Genomic DNA, 17,684 nt, shown 5'->3' on the forward strand with positions numbered 1-17,684 from the left:
CACGTTCTTCATAGAACAGTTTCAGTTGTAGTTATGTTAGTCTTCTAGTTATGATGAGTTATTTAATTATGCTGGGGCTTATCTTTAAGTGTTAGAGTTTGGGTGTAAATGGGACAAGGTAGTTTAATTGTATTTGGGCTCTACCGCTTTCCTCTACTATAAACAGAGGTTCATGTACTCGAATTATAATCAAGTCAAGTAGTTATCCACTTCCCAATTCGTGAAGTATCTTTCTCTAGCCTAAAATATTTTTTCTCTTTCTTTTTCTCTTCTCTCCTCTTTACCCGAGAGCTCTCTCTCTTTCTTTGTTTTCTCCCTCTCTCACCTTTCTTGAAATTTCAGTCATAGGGTCCTAAATTCAACACCGATCGATTGCATAGGACCGGTGGTAGCAATAGAACAGGGGAAAGTTTAAAGAAAAGACATTTCCTTTCTATAATTTTATTTTATATTAGTTAGTGATCCCGGCTCGACGAGTCCTTTCTTCTATATTGAAGTACAAACACCTATCCTAAATTTTGTCTTTATGTGTTAAGTTGTGGAGCCTAATCAATGCCTTACGTTGAGTTGGTAAAACATTTTGGGAATTTCACTCTTGTAAAGCGGTTGCCTTAGTTTTCTCTTTATAATAGGGGGGGAGGGGAGTTATCATTCATCCGAGGAGCATCAATAGTTGTGGCCGAGAGAGGTTAGAGAAGTGTGTGTGATTTCTCTTATAAACTATTTCATCTTCATAGTGGATTACTGTAGCTGCGAAAGATAGGATGTAGTCTCACCTTGAGGCAAACTTGTATAAATCTTGTGTTTCGTGCTTGCTTTTCCTTTTTTTCCACAATCATTATTATTACTCTCATTATTTTTTATTTAGGGTGTCTAATTCCTAGCAAGTGGTATGAGAGCTTTGGTTCGTGATTGAGAGCAATGGCTGGCGGAGAAAGATCGACACTTGCAATCAACAAGTTTGATGGTATGGATTTTGCATTCTAGAGGATGCAGATCAAAGACTATCTGTACAGTAACAAGCTGCACTTACCACTTTTGGATATGATACCAGAAGGTATGAAAGATGATGAGTAGAATCTCCTTGATAGACAGGTGTTGAGAGTAGTCCGATTAATACTATTGAAGAACGTCACTCATAATGTGGCATCGAAGAAAACCACAACGGGGATGATGAAAATTATGTCCGACATATATAAGAAGCCTTCCACAAATAATAAAGTATATCTCATAAAAAAACTCTTCAATTTAAAGATGACAAAAAATACATCAGTGGAATTGCATTTGAATGAGTTTAGCACAATTGTTAATCAAATGACCTGTTCAAATTAAATTTGATGATGAGGTTCGTGCTTTAATTCTTTTGGTGTCTCTGCTAAATTGTTGGGAGCCTATGATGGCTATGATAAGAAATTCCATAGGCAATGGCAAGTTGATTTCTATTGATGTTTGGGATATCATTCTTGCGGCGGAAGTTTGTAGAAAAGACTCCGGAGAATCGTCGACATCTAATTATACCCTAAGTGTCGATACTAGGGGAAAAAAAATTGAGAGAAATTCTAACAAGGGCAATGGTAGAGGGAAGTCAATGACTGGTAAAAGCAAGTCCAAATTTGGAAGGAATGTGGAATGCTGGAATTGTGGCAAGTCTGGTCACATAAAAAAAAACTGTAGAGCATCGAAGAAGGATGAAAAGAAAAGCGAAGAGACAAATGTGGTGACTAAAGAGGTACTAGATTCTTTACTCTTGTCGGTTGATAGCCCTATTGACTCTTGGGTGTTAGATTCATGAGTTTCTTTTTACATCACCACACATTGTGAGATTATGAAGAACTATGTTGTTGGAGATCACGGGAAGGTGTATCTTTCTGATGAGGAACCTTTGGATATTATTGATATTGGTGATGTCAGTTTGAGGATGTCAAATGGGTCAATGTGGAAAATTCATAAGGTGAGACATGTACCAAAATTGATGCATAATTTGATCTCAGTAGGGCTGCTTGATGATGAAGGTCATAATGTGACTTTTATTGGTGCTGCCTAGAAAGTCACAAAGGGAGCCATGGTTGTTGCATGAGGAGTTAAAATTAGAACTTTGTACATCACTTCCAGTTGCAGAGACATGGTTGTAGTTGTTGATGTTGTTACTGATTCTGATTTATGGTATTATAGGCTCGGTCACATGAGTGAGAAGGGAAGGGAAGTACTTTACTCCACAAGGAAGCTTCCAGGGTTTAAAACTGTAAACAACAATTTTGTTTGAAGGCTGTATTTTTGGCAAGCAGAAAAAAGGGTTAGTTTTTCTAAGGCTAGAAAGGAGCAAAATACAACAAAATTGGAGTTGGTTCACACAGATGTGTGGGGGCCTTCAATTGTTACCTCCCTTGGTGGTTCTAATTACTATGTGACATTTATTGATGATGCAAGTAGAATGGTATGGGTTTATTTCCTTAAAAAGAAATTTGATGTCTTTGATACATTCAAGAGATGGAGAGCAATGATTGAGAATGAGACAAACTTGAAGGTGAAGTGCCTATAGTCAGATAATGGGGGAAAATACTTAGATGATGATTTCAAGTGGTAATGTGATGATAATGGAATCAAGATGAAGAAGGCCATTCTTGGAAAACCTCAACAGAATAGTGTGGCTGAAAGGATGAATAGAACTATGAACGAGTGTACTAGGAGCATGAGAGTACATGTGGGATTACCAAAGATGTTCTGGTCTAAGGCTATTAGCACCGCTGCCTATCTGATCAACAAAGGTCCTTCAACACCATTGGATTGCAAAATGTCAGATGAGATATGGAGCTACAAAGAGGTAAACTTTTCTTTCATGAAAGTTTTTGGTTGAGTTTCTTATATTCAAATTTATTCTCCTATTAGAAGTCAACTTCATGCTAAATCTAAGATATGTTTCTTTATTGGCTATGGTGGTATCAAGTTTGGTTATCACTTCAGGGATGACCAAAGTCGTAAGGTTATCAGGAGCAAGGATATGATCTTCAATGAAGGTGCCTTGTATAAAGATAGGTTAAGAACAGAGTCTGAGAGCACAAGTGATGAATCCAAGAAATCAAAAGTGATTTAGTTGAGAGATCTTTCGATTATTGAGATGAAGAATATTGCTCAGGAAGACCAGGAAAGCATACCCTCAGAAGTAAATCAGAAAATTCCTGTGACTGAACTCATGAGATCAGCTAGAAGTAGCAGAACACCACAGAGGTACCAGAGATTTATGAGGAAGTCATGCAAGTTGACGTAGTTGAAGTCATCACTTTGAGCCGATTATCCCTAAAAAAATGTGAGTTTTTCTATTTTGACTTGCTCTCTCATCGTGATCGAATGAGAATGGATAAGAGGCTTGTGGGGTTGACGTGAGAAGGTAGGGATCACTATAAAACTTCCTTAGACTGGCTCAAGATTACTGAAGTGATGATAACCCAATTAGAATTCAAAAATTGAAATCTCAGGAGCAGAAGCCTAGGATGTGTTACGATATGTTAAAATGTATATTAAATATAATTTATATTCATAATTGTTGTATAATTTGGGATATGTATATAGGGTTATTTGATATTACGCTTAATGGGATGAGGGGGTATTGTCTTGGGCCCATGGGCCATTTTGTAATAGGAACACCTAAAGGATATATACTTAATGAAAGGGGGAAAATCCCCAACGGAAAGAATTTTTGGATTCATCTTCGTGTGTTACGTTTCACCGTGAAACCAGAGAGTTACGTTCTCTCTTGTGGATGTTTGGACTGTTCCATCAGTCCCTTGATCTTGTTTTGTCATGGTATTAGAGCTCTGAAGAGTAACCCTGACGTATTTCTTGTCCAACGACCTACGTTGTCCGACCAATTTTTTTTCTCTTCGCTTTCGGCATTGATTTCGAGCGCTGTTGGAAATACTTGTCGGGTGGTTCCGTTGCCGGACGAGTTACAGGGGTTCCGTTGCCAGGAAGGGGGTTCTCGCCGGAAGGGGAAATGAACCGTAGAGGGCTCTCACCAGAAGGGGAAACGAAAGGGGTTGTCGAAAAGTATTTTTCGAGCTCGGAAACGTTGTGGTTCCGTCGTCGGAAAAGCTCCATCGGTGGTTTGTTTACCGAAGAAGCTACAACGGGACGGGGGTTCTCGGCGGAAACTCGCCGGAAGGGGGAACGAAGGTAAATTTTTTTTTCTCCCGCGCGTTCGTTTCGGATGATTAATTGGCATATGGTTATTTTGTAATTTGAAAATATTTGGGGGCCGCTTTGCAATTTATGAAAGATTGGGGGCCGCTTTGGTTTCGTCAAACCAGCACGGCCCGTTGATTTCAAGTTGAATATGAACTTGCAAATTTCACCCACGGCAGTCGTTTGATTGAAGAATATTTCTCGGGCTTCCAAAATCTATGGGCTAACTACACTGACATTGTTTACGAGGATGTCCCTGTTGCTGCTCTCTCTGCTGTGCAAGCTGTCCATGACACCAGTAAACGGGATCAATTCTTGATGAAGCTTCGTCCCGAGTTTGAGATTGCTCAATCACATCTGATGAATCGTCATCTGGTGCCGTCCCTAGATGCCTGTTTGAGTGAACTTCTCCGGGAGGAGCAGCGCCTTACTACTCAGGCTAGCATGACACCTCGCGTTCAGGCTGATCTCTTGGCTCCTGTAGCTTATGTAGCACAAGGAAGGCCTCAGGGTCGGGACGCCAGTTCTGTTCAGTGCTTCCACTGCAAGGCTTATGGTCACTTTGTTCGGGACTGCCCCAAGAAGTTGGTTCTATTCTGTAGCTACTGTAAGAAGTCGGGTCATCACATCACCGTTTGCCCTACACGACCTCCACGGAGGAAGCCTAAAACTGATCATGCATCCACCAGTACATCTAGTTCTACCACATTGCCACCTGTCGTTTCGGTCCCTATCATTCCTGTTCCACTAGCACCTGCCAGTTCCACCACTCTCATTCCTTAAATGGTGCAACAGATGATCATTTCTGCCTTTTCTACTTTTGGTATTTTAGGTAAACAGAACCTTTCTACTCACCCATGGTATTTTGATTCTGGTGCCTCTAACCGCATGACCAACAATGTGGTATCTCTTTCGAATGTCTGAAAGTATGATGGCAATCTGTACATCAACACTGCTGATGGCAGCACTCTGCCTATCAGTGTTGTTGGTGATCTCTCTCCATCTTTAGCTAATGTCTTTGTGTCTCCTGACCTGTCGACAAACCTTTTGTCTGTTGGTCAATTGGTTGATAAAAACTGTAATGTTTAGTTTTCTCGCTTTGGCTATGTTGTGCAGGATCAAGCGTCGGGGGAAGGTGATCGCGAAGGGGCCTAAAGTGGCAGGCTATTTCCACTTAAAGTCTTTCTATCCACTGTTATTCCACATTCTCCTGTACTTTCTTTTGCTTGTAATGTTGTTGGATCTGGCCCTAAGTTGTGGCATAGACGTCTAGGCCACCCAAACTCGGCTGTACTTCGTACATTATTTAAATCAGGTTTATTAGGCAATCAAGATTGTATGTCTCGTGACACGTCCTTTGAATGTTCATCATGTAAACTTGGCAAAAGTAAAACTCTATCATTTCTGCATCATGCCTCTCATGCTTCCCATTGCTTTGACCTTATTCATAGTGATGTTTGGGGGAATTACTCCTGTTATCTCGCATGTACACTTTAAGTACTTTGTCACCTTTATTGATGACTTTAGTCGATTTACCTGGGTCTACTTCCTACGAGCTAAGTCTGACGTTTGTGTCGTTTTTAAGAGGTTTCTTGCACTCATTGAAACCCAGTTCTCCGCTTACCTTAAAGTACTCCGCTTTGACTCTGGGGGCGAGTACATGTCGACAGAATTCCAAGAATTTCTTCAAAACAAAGGCATTATCTCTCAACGTTCTTGTCCCTCGACACCCCCAACAAAATGGTGTTGCTGAGCGCAAAAATCGTCACATTCTTGATATGGTCCGTACCCTTCTCATTGAATCATTTGTTCCTCCTAGGTTTTGGTGTGAAGCTCTCTCTACCTCTGTCCATTTCATTAACCGTCTGCCCTCGCCTGTCTTGCATCATGTCTCTCCCTTTGTTAAATTATTCGGTTATTCTCCGTCCTACACAACTCTTCGGACATTCGGTTGTGTTTGTTTTGTGCATTTACCTGATCATGAACGACATAAACTTACAACTCAATCCGTTATGTGTGCATTTCTTGGGTATGCCGGTTCTCAAAAGGGCTATGTTTGCTATGATCCTCAGGCGCATCGAGTCCGTGTTTCTCGGAATGTGGTCTTCTTTTAAAACCAATATTTCTTTCCCTCTCAAGTTACACTTCCGTCTACCTCTTTGTCTAGTTTGCGGAGCTTTGATGAGCCTCAACCCACTGCTTTGCTGCCCTCTTCCCCTTCTGACCTAGCGCTTGCTCCTGATCCTACCTCTGCTTCTGCTCCCCTCCATCTTCATAGATCCACACGTAGTTCTCACCCTCCTGACCGGTATGGTTTTCCCTCCCCTATATCTCTGGTAGCTACTTTGTCTTCTATTTCTATTCCTTCTGGATATAAACAGGCTATAGTACATGGTTGTTGGCAAAAAGCCATCCAAACTGAACTACAAGTGCTAGAGGAGAATCACACCTGGGACATTGTGGCTTGCCCTCCCACTATTCGGCCTCTTGGAAGTAAGTGGGTCTTCCCTGTCAAGCTGCGTTCTGATGGATCGTTGGATCGGTACAAAGCCCGCCTTGTAGCCCTGGGGAACAGGCACGAATATGGGATTGATTATGAGGAAACTTTTGCCCCAGTTGCCAAGATGACCACAGTCCGTACTATCTTAGCCATTGCAGCCTCTCAATCTTGGCCATTGCATAAGATGGATGTGAAGAATGCTTTTCTCCACGGTGATCTGCAGGAAGATGTCTATATGAAGCTTCCCTCGGGTATGTCTACATCCTCTCCTGATCACGTCTGCAAGCTACGACGTCCTTTGTATGGGCTTTAAAAAAACCCCCCGGGCTTGGTTTGAGAAATTTCGTAGCACTCTTATCCTCCACCAGTTTACCCAGAGTCAATATGATTCCTCCCTCTTTTATCATAAGTCTGTTGCAGGCATGGTCATTCTCTTGGTTTATGTGATGACATCATCATTACTGGCACTGACTCTGGACTGATTACCACGCTTCAGAAGGTGTTGCATGCCACTTTTCATATGAAGGATCTTGGACGCCTCACCTACTTCTTAGGGTTGGAGGTCCATCACACACTCAAAGGTATTTTCTTAAACCAACATAAGTATATTCAAGATCTTATCACACTCGCTGGGTTGGAGGACACATCTTCGGTGGCTACCCCTATGGAGGTCAATGTCAAATATCGGAAAGATGAAGGGACTTTCCTTGATGATCCAACTATCTATTGACGACTAGTCGGGAGTCTCATCTACTTGACTACTACTCGCCCGGACATTTCCTATGTTGTTCATAAGGTCAGTCAGTTTATGGCATCTCCTCGACACCTTCATCTTGCGGCCGTTCAGCGCATCATCCGCTATCTGCGCGGCTCCCCTGCTCGTGGTTTATTCTTTCCTACTGGCTCTGTGCTACATCTGGTTGCCTACAGTGGGCCTTCCTTGGTCTTATGGGCTTGAGCCCATCTTCTAACAAACTTGGATGTGTGGGCTTGGGCTCATCTTCCAACACTCCCCCACAAGCTGGGGGTGAGAGAACATCATGAACGCCCAACTTACTGCAAATGGTTTATAGGATCTTTCCGTATAAAATAGTAGTCCACCATATCTTCCAACACTCCCTCTCAAGCTAGTAGTCTCTTCCAAGAGGCCCAACTGGCATAATATAAGTGAGAGTAAAATCACTCCTAACCGTAAAATATTGCTCCATACTCCTGTCAAATAATTCATGCTAGATGTTGGCCATTCTCCTATCTTCTGTAGGTCATGGGTCTATACGTAATGCTCAGAAGTGTAATAGAACTCCTCCATCACCGTATCCCTCCATAGGACATCGACTCCCAAATGGTAAGAGTAATAAATGCCAATTAAGGAGGTCATGGGTAATCATCCGAAATAAAATATTTTGGGGCACCATGTGTTTTCTTCGTCATCAAAATAACCAATCCAAATAACAATAAAAAATTGAGAAGTCCTTCAAAAATAATGTCTCAGCTAAAGAGACAATATAGTAGCAGCTGAAATGGACCTAGGCCCAATAACACATACCAAATAATGAAAATTTTAAAAAATTACCCATAAAATAAGCCTCAGATAGTCCATCACTAAATAAGGAAGTTGTACCAAATAATAAGTTGACCAAGTAATAAGTTTCCAATACCTCAAAATAATAATCCAATCGGAGATAGAGGGACCGAGTCGATTCGAGTCGAGTCAGATATCATACCAATATAGTTGAATCGCAAGAGAAATAGCTATAGACCTCAGGATCTAGACCCGTATAACCAAGGTAGAAAACAATTGGGCCGAACCAGGTTGACCCGGACTCGTATGGACTTGGACCAAGTTTACTAGGTCCAAGTTGGCTCGAATTAACCCAAGCGGGTTAGAAGCGGAAGCAGCTAACCCAAGTGGGTCGCTGGTTCACTGGGTTAACTCGGCCCGGACCAGGTCTCTATTAGAACAGGCGTGGTTCGGTTCGACGGATGAAAAAAATTGGTTCGCTGGATAAAATCAACCATCTAAGTTTGCGACAACCCAACTAGCATTACCATCACGACACCACAATTTAGATGAGAGATAAGCCAAGAAATCAGTAGAGCAGAAGACAGCCAGCGAGAACTAGTAGGCTATACAAATCAAAGTACAACAACAAGTTTTTTTCATCTCTCCACAAGAAATAGAATCAAAATCGTCCTCTCCGGTGATGCAGATGATGTATCTTCTACCGATCCAGTCGGAGGTTCTCCCCGTAACCATAAACTCTCGACAGAGAGAAATTTAGAGTTTGGATAGAAAATTCAGAGAAAATAACTATTATTTGCCAAAAAATGATGGATTTTTTCTCCGCAACAAGATATCATGTTGCTGGGACCGGGGAACATGATGTTGCTGATATATTAGATTATATTGATTATGTTGGTTTGATACTAGTCTCCCATCTCCCTCACGATTGAAGCTCACTGTGTTCACACAACCTTTGTGCTTCTTTAGCTTTTTGTATATATCAACCTTAGCACTAGATCCTCCGTCACCCCTATCAGTCTCCCAACCCTTGTTTTTAGTTGCAGCCATGAGCTGCTACAAGAAGAATGGATTTCGGGGACACCGTGAACAAAAATCAGTGGATAACATAATCAGATGGAGGAGTTTGTAGCTTTAGCTTCTCCTCCTTGTCCAATCACTGTTAAAGATCATCAAGACTGAAACATTCCCCCATGTTTCTCTAATTGGAAAATTCCAAAAAGTTACACAATCCCATTAGAAAATGAGCAACAAAATTTAAAACTGAATTCCAACAACTATAAAAAAAGAACATCTTATGAGAAAAGAAAATTAAAGGGATTTTGAAATCCTAAAAACCATACTACGTGTCTTGAAAATCAATGCTCTGATACCATGTTGATTTTCAGGACTCCATAGATTCAACTCATGGAGAAAAAGAGAGAGACCCATTGGGAGAAAATAGGAGGAAGAAGAGGTTATGGACTAATATCCTAACCTTTCTCCTGAAGCTCAATTTATAGATGAATGTGTTAAATTTATGGAAAAGAGAAAAACTTTATGACTTCTTGTAATTAGAGTACATGAACCTCTATTTATAATAGAAGAAGGTAGTAAAGTCCAATTACAATAAAACTACCTTTATCCCAATCACACCCAAACTCTAACACTTAAAGATAAGTCCTAGCATTAAATAACTCAATATAGATAAAAGCCAAACATAACTCACACTAGAACTCTTCTAGGAAGTGACCATAAGATAAAGACGCCTTTGTGAGTCCTTCTTGATCTTCCAACTTATGTGATAAGGATGCCAACTTGTGGTAATCATGGTGGGTTCTGCTTCTTATGTGCTTGGACCCATCTTGTGGGCCTTCCTTGGTCGTGTGGCCCCTCTTATAATACTCTTAGATATGTGGGTTTTCCTTGGCTTGGGCCTATCTTTCAACATAATGAAACTACAATATTACAATTATGCTCTTGGAAATTAACCTACTTACATCAATGCCATCTTTATTTACCATCCTACCATCACTATATGGACCTATAGGCCTTCTCCTTAATATGTGGGCCTTGAGCCCATCTTCCACATCTCATGGATGTGTGGGCCTTCCTTGGTCGTGTGGGCTTGGGCCCATCTTCCAACATTTTTTTTATGGTTGTGTGCTTATGTGCTTATGTGTTAATGTTACAATTCATGTTTAATGCTATGATTTGATTGAATGACTAATTAAGCATATTAACAGTCATTTATGTAAAATCTCAATTCAACCCCTTCTTGAGAAGCCACCTAGGCCAACGAAGCTAGGCAATACACCTAGATCCAACTTATCTAGATTTTTTTTGGTAGGCTAAAAAAGCTCGACCTTCTCCAAAAAGGGGTCTAAATTTCAATCTAATTCATTGAAACTATTTGGATAGGTTTCAAACATAAAGTGCCCTGACTTGGATCTAACATGATTCTAGGTTCATTGTGGATATTAGATCACTACTAGTTGATTAGAAGATTATGATTTTATTACACACATTTCTGTTTTATCATATCTCTTTTGATGTCAAATTTACTAAATTGTATTTAATATTAAGTAGGGACTATTGATTCAACACTCTCTATATCATTTATAACAATAAATGTAACATCACTTTATCTTAATATACTTTGTTTCATCTTATCAATTTGTTAATATAGTTTCAATGGCTCATCCTCATGTACACAAATTTTATGTGTAAAATACTTATTTAATATATATTAAACCTAAATCCAATCCTAATTCAATCTGTACCGAGTTTTGGTGTGCTTAAACATCTCTACAAAGGGGTCGTAATCAAAATCTGATCCATTGAAAATTTACTACATAAAATCCCACATGATTCCATGCTTAGTTTTGGTTATGATGTCCAATTGAGTAAGATATTGTATCCCATATCTGAGTAAGTTTTGTCATATTTAGATTTTGGATATTGTCCAAAATTTCAGATTTGGATTAAAATCAGATCTAGATATTGTTCACATTCTTTTAGATATTGATCTCTATCAAATTGTTATTGGTCGACACATTCATAGATGGATACATCAGAAAAGGCTTACAAAAAGACTTGCTCGGATCCATAAATTCCATGGAGTAAACTCACTAAGACTCTTCGGTCCATTTTTAATCATTTAAAAGAGATAATTGATCTATTCAGGAAATAATATCTCACCATTTTATAAGAAAATTGAAAACAAGAGGTACCTGTTTATTTCACCCATTTGACGAGCTATCCCCATGATCAAATCTTCCTTGTGTCAATGAAGATCTCAACGAAAACTTTGGTGATGCAGAGTTTCAAATTATTTTAATGCTATTAAAGCAATTAAGTTGTTTCTATTAATTAAAGGGCTGTATTAATGGCTCTATGACCTCACTAGGAAAAAAATTCTTTAAGAAAAGTGAAACAAATTAAAAAAACCAATCACATTAATTTTCTTTTGTATCTGTTCTCTTGTTGTTTGATTGATAGGAAAGGCATAAGAAAATTTCAAGTCTTTTGTGCTCTTTGATGACTAAAGGTGACTTTTTTGTTGTTATGAGACTTGTTCGTTTGAAAAATTAAACCTTGATAGATATTTTTTATTTGTTATAATGGGTTTGTACCAGTTTACCACGAGCTGAAGAAGTCTAGAACATTCCCTTTCTAGAATTCCTCCAATAAAACATCAAGTTGTAGTTCAAGACAATCACCTATTTTCACCCTAAACACGTGCTGGCCATAGGTAGATTCCCTTCTTGCTTTTTATGGTAAAAAAACTTAATAGAGCTCACAATTTTCAAACTAAGTATTTTAGATAATTTACCTTCAAGAGAGATGCATTTCAAGGTCTAAAGCTTCAAAACGAATCAAGTCTACTCAAGATCTTAAACATCATGGAAAGTCTACTTTTGAAGAAGCACCATTGAAGAAGAAGTCAAAGCGAAAACTAAAGTTTAGGATTCGTTGATGCCTATCAATACTCAGCCTGGGTAACAAAGACCCGTCCAAACTTCTTCGAATTGAGGTACAACGTTAAACGTGGAGCTTTAGGGCATTCATTGCTTTCATACATGTTTCAAAACATCATATACATCTTTTTAAACATGTTAGAGCACCTAAAATCATTTATCCTAAGCTTTTAAAGTCAACTTAGTTAAAATGGCACTAGAATGATCGTCAATATCTTTCAATGATCGATCATCTAGAACTGCACAGGCCAAGTTTATAAAGTACAATCAATCAACCTAAATCAATTGATCCATCATCCATAATATGACCATATCATGCTATAAAGCATGATCGATCATCCCACTTGGACTGAACAATCAATATTGTCCAACCAAACAAATTTTACAATGAATGATTAATCACCCCATATGACTGATCAAACTTACAAAATCTTGCCCGTTAGGGACATACAACGTAATCGATCATAGGAAGAGCACTGATCAATCATACTTGTATTGCATTACCAGAGGGAATTCTAATTGATGGATCATACCCTGATAATGTTCAACCAATTAAATGTGTTAGGCCCAATGGTAAGATATTGATCGATCAAGAAGTCACATCCTGACAGAAAAATAGTTGTTACATATGATTGATCAATCAATCACTTTACAATGATCTCTCAATATAAACACTGACTTTTGCAAATAGGCAAAAAAGGGGCTAGTTTGGCTTGGGAAACTTATAAATACCCACCAAACCTCAGATAGAGAAGTTATTGAGCATTTATTGGCAAATCTTTAGGCCTTTATTCTCAAAGTCTTGCAAATTCTTCTCAAAGAGCTTTTGAGTGAAAGAGAGTCATTACTTCATAAAAGTTCCTACTCTGTCCTTACATATCCTTTAGACAAGCTCCAATAATCACATTGTGGTGCAAAAGAGTGGACGCTTGGATCTCTTGAGGAGAAGGTACTCTCCAAGTGAAAGGGTGTAAGTGGTTTTTCCTTTCTTTTAATTTTTGTTTGTAAAATATTTATCTAGAACCTATTTTAATCTAGATAGAAAGGGCCAGTTAGAGCTAGAATCTACTCAAGCTCTTGCAGAGATTATATTTGTAAAAGTGTGTACTCGAGCTACACATGGCTTAAAGAGAGTCGGAATCTCTTTGATATAATTTCAGTTATTGGATCTTTGAATAGAAAAATTTCCTTAGTAAGGGTTTTTGGTTAGTGAATAACAATAGGGGAGCTTCGATAACAAAAAATTGTTTGTCTCATATGGCATGTGATTGAAGCTAGGAGAATCCCTAGAAGCTCTTTCGAGCTCAAAGTTCAAAAGTTAGCATTCTTGTGAATGGTTGTCTCCCTCATGTCCCATGACTTTGGAAGTACCTTGAGAAACTCATCATTTTTTGTATATGGATATGTTTTCTCCTAGAATGTTCAATTCATTAATTATATAAGTGAACCTAGAGTTCATCTCAACTATTGATTCACCTGATTTCATTGGGCTATCAATAAACTTATTCTAGAGTCCTTGACTCTAGTAGTCCCTTCATGTGCAACCTCAAGTCTGTCTCAAATTTATTTAATGATCTTTCATGTGGAGATCCAGTTGAACTCATTTGCTCCTAAGACACATAACAACAAGTTAATGGCCTTGGATTTTTCTCCAAATGCTTCTTTATCTTCCTATTCAACTCTTTGAAATCCTTTGTGACCAAGTGACCATTCTCTAATTTTTGTACTGCAAAGGGCCATTCTTTGTGACATGCCATATGTTTCAATCCATGGATTGGAGGAAGAATTCCATTTTAACCTTCTAATAACCATAGTTTACAACACCATTGAATAGAGGGAACAATTGGTGGATTGTCCTTCAAGAAGGTGCAATTATCCCAATATACCATTTGAACCAATATTCAAAATCAAGGTGATTTTGATTCCAAATATGCCTATGCCTACTACGATACCAATTGTTGGCCCAAGTGGCTTCTCAAGGGTGGGGTTCTCAATTGTGGGCCTAGGGTGTTGTGATGAATTGAGTTTTTAAAATTAACAATAGGTGTGCACAATTTAAAATAAATGCAAATACAAGTGAAAGTAAATTAAATGCACACATAAAAATAACACAAGATTTTTTTATATTGATGTTCCCCTATTGGTATTCACCGCCCAAGAACCCATGCTTGGAAAATTCCACTATTGTAAGCTCTGTTAGCTTGTAATTACTCAAAAGAGATTCTAACACTCCTTTAAGCCACATAGATGCTCAAACACACGATTACAAGAAATCTCCCTTGAGATTGAGTTAGATTCCAGCTCTTGCAAGCTCTTATATATAGATTCAAGGTTCTAGATGAACCTCTCAAATAAAAAAAATTATAAGAAAAAATAAAATTTACAACCTTTGAACTTTGGAGAGTGTTGATTTTCAGGATTCCATAGATGATAACTTAAGGAAAGAGAGAGAAGGAAGAAGAGAGAAGAGAAAGAGAGGATAGAAATATGGTACATGTCCAAAGAGAGGATATGAAATTAGGGTTTTGGACTTAGTCAAACCCTCCCCCATAAGATATATTTATAGGTAACAAAACTACCAATATTATAAGTATACCCTTCACCCTAATAAGAGTGAAGAAGAGACAAGAAATTTAAACTAATTACATTAGTATCATCCTAATTACATAATATATTCCAACACTCCCCCTCAAGCTAGGAGGTAATGGTAGTGATCCCAGCTTGAACTAATTAACATAGATGTGGTAATAAGCTCATCAATCATGGTGTCCCAAGGTTAAGTATGACACCACGTACAAACTCTCAAAGGGTAAAAATGGATGATAAAACAAAAGTAGAAACTAAAATCAAATGATTTCCAACAAATATAGTTATAATAATCGCTAAAGTGGGTAATGCTTGTCATTCACAAGACGACGATAAAAGACCCACGGGTACTAATAAAAAGTCTCAATGGACTAAAAAAACCCATATGATTAAAAGGAATCAACCAAAGCAATGCTTTAAAAGGGTTGGCCAATAAGGGTAAGTGAGAGTCAAATAAAGGATGGTAGGAGAAGGACTACCAAAGGGTATGTTACACAATGGGACCTACCATGGTTACACGAGCTGGTGGGATCCACCATGATCACGTGAGGTGACATGATGAGGAACCACACGAGCTGGCATGAGTTGGAAGATTTGGAAATCAAGTGGGACCCACCATGATAACCATGAGTTGGCATCTTTATCACATGAGTGGGAAGATCAAGTGGGATCCACCATGATAACCATGAGCTGGCATCTTATCAAATAATCACTTGCTTCATAGAAGATTTTTAGTTGTAGTTATGTTAGTCTTCTAGATCTGATGAGTTATTTAATTATGCTAGGGTTTATCTTTAAGTGTTAGAGTTTGGGTGTAATTGGGACAAAGTAGTTTAATTGTATTCGGACTCTACCACTTTCCTCTACTATAAATAGAGGTTCATGTACTCGAATTATAATCAAGTCAAGTAGTTCTCCACTTCTCTACTTGTGAAGCATTCTTCTCTAGCCTAAACTCTTTTTCCTTTTTTTCTCCTCTCCTCTTTACCCGAGAGCTCTCTCTCTCCTTGCTCAAGAATTCATTCATGGGTCCAAAATTCAACATGGTGTCAGAACATCAAATTTAGGATCCCCACATCAAGAGAATGCTCTAAGAAGTTATGATCAAAGCTACTCATAGAAGGCTTTTTGTGAAGCAAGATTGAAACTCGTGAGATAAGTATTTTTATTCTTGATATGATTAATTCATGCTCTTGGTTTTCAGAATTAGAAGATGGTTTAGAGATGATTTTATGGTTGTCTTCATCATATGAGATTATTGAGACTTATGCATCTCGGATTAGAAGAAGTTACCAAGGTAGTTTGGTCGGTTTGCAAGTTTTTGACTGAAAATCGGTTTATGTTGAGATTTTTTAAATAAAAGATTATAATTTTGTGGGAACGAAATTCATTGATAAAGAAAATTATTCTTGAGCCTATTTTGAGTGGTTTTTTATTCATTGGATTTCAGAAATATGATTACTTAGCTTCCATGTTATGCCTCTCCATTAACCGAGTTGATTGAAGAAATCTACTCAGTTTTGTGATTATTATTTTGGAGATTTTTTTACATTCAATTGTGTTACAATGTGGGACCCACCATGGTGCTCGAGCTGGTGGGACCCACCATGAGGACGTAGGACATCAAGAAGAGTTCTAGAGGATGTGGGACAACAAGAAGAGTCCTCACCCAAAGCAAGCATGAGTTAAGGAATCAAGAAGCACAAGCTGAATTGATTTAGAAGACTTGAAGATCAAGTGGGACCCACAAATATCTCACGAGCTGGCACTCTTATCAAGATGTGCTGGGAGATCATGAAGGACCCAAAAGGATAAGGCTATGAGCTGGCTTATCCCTTATATTCACGTGAATGAAGAAGGACTCCTAGTTCAACTCAAGTTAGTCTTCTAGTAATTTAGTTTGAATAGACTTATATTAAAGAGTTAGAGTTGGAATGTAATTAAGATTGAAAGACAAGTTTTATAAAGACTCTACCTCCTCCTCTACTATAAAGAGAGGTGTTGTAAGTCTGAATTAATTAAGTTACACATCTCATTCTCGAGTTACTCTCTCTCTCTCTCTCCCTTGCTTGGCGCAACCTCTCTTTGCTCTTTTATTTTTTCTTCTCTCTACCCGAGAGCTCTTCTTCCCTTTTCTCTTTTTCTTTCTTCTTTATCTTACTCAGAATTATGGAAAAGGGATCCTAAATCTAACATGGTATCAGAACATTATATTTAGGATCCCTCGTCAAATGAATGCTCTAGAGAAGTATTGATCAACACCACTCAAAGAATGCTCTTTTATGAAGGAGGAACACAAACCGAGAGATAAGTGTTCAAATTTGTTTTTATGCTATTGGTTTTAGAATTTGGAAGATTATTCAAGGATGAATATGTGAATGCTTTAATATTATTATGTTATGGATATGCATGCCTTTCTATCTAGAAGGAGCTATCAAAACAGTTTTATCGGTTTGGAAATTCTGTTTGCCGAGACCAGTCCATAATCCGATTATTGGAATTTTTTTTTTGGGTTAATAGTTTCCTGATATAGAAAATTGATATTGAGCCTCTTATGAGTGGTTTTTTGAAAAAAAAAAAGAATAATAATTTAGCATTGATGCTAAATTTTTTCCATACATTGAGTTGATTGAAGAAGTGCTACTTGGTGTTATTATTAGAATTTTTTTGGAGAAGAGCCTATCATGGCTGAAGAAAATATGAATATCAAAGGTGATATACTGAGAACCACCACCATACCCTTATGTGGGGTATCACATTTTATGAGTTGGTCCACCTCGGTTCGGAGGTTTCTTATCACAAAAGACCTACTTGGTCACCTCACTACCCGAGGACCACCTGTTGATGAAGATGATATTTTTTATATGAAATGGCTGAAGAATGATAGTTTGGTAATTGGTTGGCTAATAAATAGCATGGAAGAACATGTCTCGAGTAA

This window comes from Aristolochia californica, unplaced genomic scaffold (assembly GCF_029961685.1).
Source record: "Aristolochia californica isolate CCGP_79_NKW_82.1479 unplaced genomic scaffold, dmAriCali1.0.hap1 SCAF_8, whole genome shotgun sequence".
Taxonomy (NCBI): Eukaryota; Viridiplantae; Streptophyta; class Magnoliopsida; order Piperales; family Aristolochiaceae; genus Aristolochia; species Aristolochia californica.